Consider the following 6,817-nt stretch of genomic DNA (forward strand, 5'->3'; position numbering starts at 1 on the left):
GAAGCGGCCACAGCAGCAGCAGCATCAGCGGCAGCAGCGCGCAAGAGTTGTACAAGGGGCCAAAGCAGCACCAACTCCAATAGCAGCAGCAACGCCCAACACCCGCAGGCCCTTGTATAGCCGAGGTGCTCAAGCCAATCCGGCCGAAAATCATTTGGCCAATTTCCAACAGAAGTTGAGGGATGAGCAGCAGCAGCACCACCACCAGCAGCAACAAGAACAGCAAAAAACTCTCCCCGCAAATTTCCAGTCCCATGCCCATAAAGAAAATGCAGAATTTCTCTCAAGACTTGAGGCCAAAATCGATAGTCTATTTTCTGCAATAGTTAAATTAATAAACATCAATACAAATAAGACAAGCAAAACAACAAATAGCAGTTCACCAAACTCTTTGGACATGGCCCTGTCCTCCGCCAATGATGCCTTTTATGTATAGTCCAGTCCCGAATGGCCTGTCAAACCAAAAAGTCAATCCAGTACAGACTATCTCCACCCACAGCGTCAGCCAGAACGGCAACACTTTTAAAATTGCCTTCTGGAACGCGTGTGGTGTGACAAACAAGTTGAACGAGGTCGAAGTTTTCCTGAAAAGGGAAAAAATACAATTAATGATGGTCATCGAAACACGCACAAGGGCCGTCTCTGTGAGCGGATTCCACACTTACACTGCACAAAATCCGGCAAACGATCGCAGAGGGGGAGTAGCCATCCTGGTCCGGGACGATGTCACCCACTCTGCTCTGCAGCCAATTTCAAAGCCATTCATCCAGAGTGCACCTGTCATCGTCTTCACTGAAAAGGAAAATAAAAAGGGAATTATTTTTGCGCCGATCTACTGTCCGCCTGTATTCAAGTGGGCGCCTGCCCATTTTACTGGATTGATAAGACATTTTGAAGAACTCTGCGTCGAAGAAACAGCATCCGGCTTCCTTGTATGCGGTGACTGGAACGCGAAGCATATGTGGTGGGGAAATGCCCGTGGATGCGCCAGAGGGAAAGCACTGATGGAGGCTGTACACACCAACAACGGCTGCAATTTGCTGGCCACCGGTGGTGCCACACACTATCCCTACGACAAAAAAAAGAGACCATCAGCGATTGACTTTGGAATCTACAAAGGAATCAACGACACTCACCTGAGTATCCGTTCAAGCTCGGATTTGGACTCTGATCACTTGCTGCTCAGGGTGGAGTTGACGATCGGCAGCGGTGGACGTAGACATCCTACGCCCACAGTCAGGAAACATCTGCTCCCAGCACGTGCCAATATCAGCCTGTTCCAAAAGTCGCTGGAACGGTTGATCAATCTCAACACCGAGATTAGGATAGCGCAGGACATTGATGACGTCGTTTACTTGTTTTTGAACAATATACGGGTAGCAGCAGCAGCAGCAACAACACAACACCAACAGCAGCATCCAAACACTCATCGAAGATGGCCACAGCAGCGTCAGCATCATCATCAGCAGCGGTCACAGCAACATCACCGGCACCATCACCTCAAGCTGGACGAGGCTACAAGCGAGCTGCTCTCCATCAAACAGCAGTGCAAGAGGATCTGGCTGGCGACCCGCACCATCGAAGCCAGACGAAACTACAGGGCGGCGCAAAATCGTCTTAACAAGGGGCTCACAATCCTGAAAAACAAAAACATCAACAAACTGTTCACAGGGATTGACAACAAAGACCGCTATCAAATGCAGAAACTATGGAAATTGACCAGCACAATCAAAAGGCAGCCGCAGCCAAACTGGCCACTGAGGCTGCCAACTATGACTGGAGGCAAGGCAAGTGTCTCGTGGACAAAGTCAACAGCTGAGACAGCCGATGCCTTTGCTACTCACCTGGAGGAGAGATTCAGCCCGATACTGTCCAATTCAGATGAAGAGCGGGCCGCAATCAATAGAGAGCGTGAGCAGTCAAAACGGCAGAAGCAGCTACAACCGGACCAGGAAACCAGGATTCCCTTCAGACCAGTCACACTGCCTGAGCTGATGCAGATTGTGGATGCATTGGAGCTGTCCAAATCACCTGGGGGAGACAAAATCAATAACAAGCTGATTAAAAATTTGCCAAAAAAAGCGCTATTATATTTAATACTAATATATAACTCCATTTTCAGGCTGGGCCACTTTCCAAGTCAGTGGAAACATGCCCAGATTAAAATGATTTTAAAACCGGGCAAAAACACAGCAGACATGTGTTCCTACCGGCCAATCAGTCTATTATCTGGCCTTTCAAAGATCTTTGAAAAATTGCTGATGGCGAGACTGTTTGAGGTGGAGAATTTTGCCAAGGCCGTACCCAATTACCAATTTGGATTTCGGCGGGAGCATGGCACTGAACAGCAGCTGGCTCGAGTCACTCAATACATCCTCAAGGCGTATGAGAAAAAACAAGTTTGCTCGGCAATTTTCCTGGACATTTCCGAAGCTTTTGACCGAGTATGGCATGAAGGGCTGCTGTACAAGTTGATGAAGCTGCTGCCTTTAAATTTGTACTGCATTCTGGAGAGCTACCTGGCTGAACGCACTTTTTGTGTGAGCTGCGGAGACGAGGAACTGTCAAGGATCGGAAAAATATCAGCTGGAGTCCCGCAGGGTAGTGTACTTGGGCCAATCCTATACACAATCTATGCCTCGGACATGCCAATGCCTCACCTCATCCAGGACAGCACTGGCTTCCATCCAGAACGGGAATCAATGCTGCTGTCCACGTATGCCGACGACACGGTGATAATGAGCGCATCTGCAATCCCAAATGTGGCAGTCAAATATAACCAAAGATACCTGACTCACTTCTCTATATGGGCCAAGAAGTGGTGCATTAACATAAATGCGAAAAAAACCGGACATGTAATATTCACACTGAGGACAATTAGATCAACGGACTTAAGGCAAACGCCGACTATAAATGGACAGGCTGTGCCACTGTCCAAATCACACACATATCTGGGCATAAAATTGGACAAAAAACTCACCCTAAGCTCACACATCACGAGGATCTGCACAAAACTCCGATCAAGAGCGGCCAAACTGGACTGGCTTGCTGGCCCAAAAAGCCGGCTACCAAGCGAAACCAAGGCTATAGTCATCAAGCAGCTCATCATGCCCATTTGGCAATATGGTCTTCCGGTTTGGGGCGCACTTACATCCGATTCCCAGCTGCGACGGGTGCAAAGCCTACAAAATAAAATTATTAGACGGGCAATGAAGGCGACAAGGTTCACCAGGAACGATGCGATAAGACAGACTCACAATCTAGACACAATCGACGAAGTGTTCCATGCGGCAAGTGGGCGCTTCGCCAACTCCTTGGCTTGCCATGTCAATCCGGAGGCTCGGAAACTATTACTGCAGCCGTATGAACCACAGCGATTGCAGAGACCACGTTATCTGCAACAGCTGCTCCAACACTTCCGCCCGCTGCAGCCTCAAAATCAGGATCGGAGCAGCCATCATCATCAACATCCAGATCCGGCCATCTCCGAGGAATCGCTTCCAACGCTGGTCCGTCTCGAAGAGGAGGAGCTGAAAAGAAAGAGACAGGAGGAATCAGACGCCAGGCAATTAAGAAGAATCCAACAACAAAATATCATCAATCCGAACCCCGAAAGGTTCAACGAATCGATGATAAATTGCTTCAGAAAACGATACCTCAGCGGCCAAACTCCCCGAGAAAGAATAGTGGCTCTTATCTTTGGCCAGCCACTTTCTGTCCAAAGGATAATCCTGCCAGATTACGAGGGGGATCCCGATCCAGCGACGCAGCAGCAGACGCAGCAGCAGACTCAGCAGCAGACGCAGCAGCAGACTCAGCAGCAGATGCAGCAGCAGACGCAGCAGCGGACCCAGCAGCAGACGCAGCAGCAGACGCAGCAGCGGACTCAGCAGCAGACACAACAACAGATGCAGCAGCAGACGCAGCAGCGGACTCAGCAGCAGACACGGCAAATTCTGGCGAGCAGCAACCGGCAGACGTCACATCATCGTTGCCAGACACGGGCTGCAAGCAGCAGCTCACGCACCCTGGACGACAGCCATCGACGCAATCCGCAAGAGGCACTCCTGGACCACGGACTGGAGCAAGTCCGACGGCGCCTTGAACGGGTGGTCGACGACGACGACGACGACGACGTCCTAATCATCTCAGATGACGACGACGACGACGTCCAAATCATCACCGATGTCCAATCCATCTCAGATGACGATGACCACAACAACGACGATGATGCCGGCCGGCACATTGCGCACACCGCCACAGTGACTCCGCACTTTGGTGCAGCAAGGCGCCGCTCACTGGGACGCCGCAATCCGGCCGCAGCAAGCCCAATGTTCCTGTGGTGGACATTGTCGTTGTACCTGGTAAATGTAAAAATGACATTAAAATTTGCAAAATTATCCCCTCCACAGAGTAATATAAAACGGCACAAAACTCACCTGAAGCGTGTACAAACACGCTTGCGACACCGGGCGACACCCCTAGTTGCTCCTCTGATCCTTTCTCATGGGCGTCACCACGGCATCCGGCCTCCAGAAGGGCTCCGCGGACGAGAGTCATCACGGCTGCTGGTTGGCTATGAATGCCAATTTGGACACGCTTGCGCCGCACACATGGCGCATCCGAATCCACGCAGGGGTGGTTTTCCTGCACTTCATGGCTGCTGGCAACCATCGCCACACAAATCTGGCCGAATCCCGGGCCACCTGGAGGACCACGGCGATCGCTCCATCCACTCTGCACGGCGCTGTGCATTGTCCACGTCTCCTGCCGCACCTTACACACGCGCTCATCCAGCGCCGTACGGTTGCGCACCGTGCCAAACACTCTGCTCCAGACGACGACGATGATCCAGTACCTGCAAATAGAAATAAAATAGAATTAAATTAAATTAAAATGTAAATAATTGTTCAATATTGTCAATACTTATCTGTTTGTGACCACCTGCTGATTTATGTACGTTAATCCTGTGATTGACACATAAGGGCTGCCAGACCATTAGTTTCATGTTTTAATGTTAATGTTAATGTAATGCTACTGTAATGCTAATGTTAATGTTAACAGCCCGCCAATTTTAAAAATCACATCATTGTTGTAAGTTAAGCTTAAATGTAAATTGCCGAAGTACTGGTAATGAGAAAAGCTGAAAATAAACTCCGCCAGTAGCAAAGCTGGCGGGCGAGTGTGCGCATCGTAGGCGTGCACGCGCATCTAATTACATCGAAAAAAAAAGTGACTTGTGTTTTTTGTTGTTTTATGTGGAACTTTAAATGTATTAAAATACATGTTTCAACCGGGACTAAATTAAATGAAACTAAATAAACAATATGTGCCAAATAATTGCAAATAATGCAATATAATCATCTGTGATCGTGCCTTAATTCAGTGAAGCCAATAAACCCAACTGGAAGAACTGAAAGAGGAAGAAAAAGCAAGCTACTGAGTACCTGGACCAGGCCACCAAATGGACGCACTTGCTCCAAATCTGACGACCAACAAAATGGATGTTATGGATGCTATGGACAACTCGGCAAGAGCCGAAGCGGGTGGTGAGTGCGTTACTCAAATAAGTTCTGCCGTCATATCGACCAGGCCCCTGGGAGGGAACCCCTCCGCAAATGCTTCCCTCTTCGAACCAATGTTCGACTCAGAGGGGGATGCGGATCTGGCTGAGTTGGAGACGGACTCGCCAGAGAGTACCCTGAGCTCCTTGGGAGCTACGGTGCTGGAGTTCGAGCGTCGTTTCGTGGACAGGGGTTTATATGTTAGAAAATACCCGCCAATCCCACCAAAAACAGACGCCAACATACAAGAAAAACCGCCATCAAATACACGTACAAACACGCAGACAAAAATAGTTCCCAGCGAAAGTGCAACGGGTTCCAAAAATAGCGGCGCTTTCGCTCTTACCAAAGAGCATTTAAGTGCACATAAACAAAACAAGAACAAATGTTATGCCCATATGTTTTCGCGCCAAAACATTAGCGAAAACAATAACAATCAAACAACTCACACAAGCATCAGAGAGAGCGACGCTTGCGCTCTCTCGGCAGCCGAACCCTCGGCGCACAATCAAAACGGAGGCTCGTCACATCAAGCCCCAAAGCGTTTGCCGCCAAACAAGCACTCACACACTTATGACAAAAAGAGAGATGCTTGCTCTCTCCCGCCGAACCAAAACACAAACACATACAAGAACGAAGCTAGCCTGACCTACGCCAATAACAAAACACAAACAAACACACATACTAGCAGAAGCAGAAAATGCTTGCTGCCTACTCTGACTCAGGCGGACGAGCATAACATACAGACAAGGCCTAGTACCAGAACACAACTGGTAAAGGAATGGCTAATTAGCGTTCCCCCGCTACTGGCCAATGAAATGCCCTCGCCCCTGCCCATTACCCCTATAGCAAAGGATAAATTGACTACAAATTCGTTTCGCTCGCCGCTCAAAAGAAGATGCGCGGCGATCGAAACGGATACAGAAGACGATGACTTCACCTGCCTCACTCTGGACACGCCCATGTTCAAGAGCCAATTCGCGAAAAGGCTGCATCATGAGACCCGGCAGATGGAGTCAGATGCTGGGCAAATACGCACACCGTCAAATAGTGTGGTTCCGGTTCCGGAGGTCCAACATAGGGAGCCCCAAAGGATAGAGGCTGAAAGCCAACAGATGGAAACGGTCAACCATCAGCCGCAACATCAGCCAGACATTAGCATAAATATAACGCCAGTCCAACAGTCATTACGCAGCACCAAGGTCCCAACAATCTTCCTGCCCCTGGTGCCTGCAATTATACCCCTGATTAAC

The 6,817-nt window shown here is 49.3% G+C and overlaps 1 long non-coding RNA gene across 2 annotated transcripts; it reads right to left on the minus strand.

Annotated features, from left to right (window-relative positions):
• Positions 1–282: 282 nt before the first annotated feature.
• On the minus strand, positions 283–3,812 carry LOC113567339. Of its 2 annotated transcripts, XR_003409412.1 has the most exons (9): positions 3,657–3,812; positions 3,258–3,530; positions 2,981–3,182; positions 1,845–2,031; positions 1,137–1,637; positions 875–1,069; positions 666–792; positions 384–584; positions 283–317 (listed from the first exon to the last, which is right to left on the minus strand). It is a non-coding gene; the product is annotated as an uncharacterized LOC113567339 (long non-coding RNA). The 2 variants fall into 2 exon arrangements; XR_003409411.1 differs by having other exon boundaries at positions 284–584.
• Between the last annotated feature and the right edge of the window lie 3,005 nt (positions 3,813–6,817).

The sequence above is a fragment of the Drosophila persimilis genome, unplaced genomic scaffold (genome assembly GCF_003286085.1).
Source record: "Drosophila persimilis strain 14011-0111.01,24,50 unplaced genomic scaffold, DperRS2 tig00000000-arrow-pilon, whole genome shotgun sequence".
NCBI lineage: Eukaryota > Metazoa > Arthropoda > Insecta > Diptera > Drosophilidae > Drosophila > Drosophila persimilis.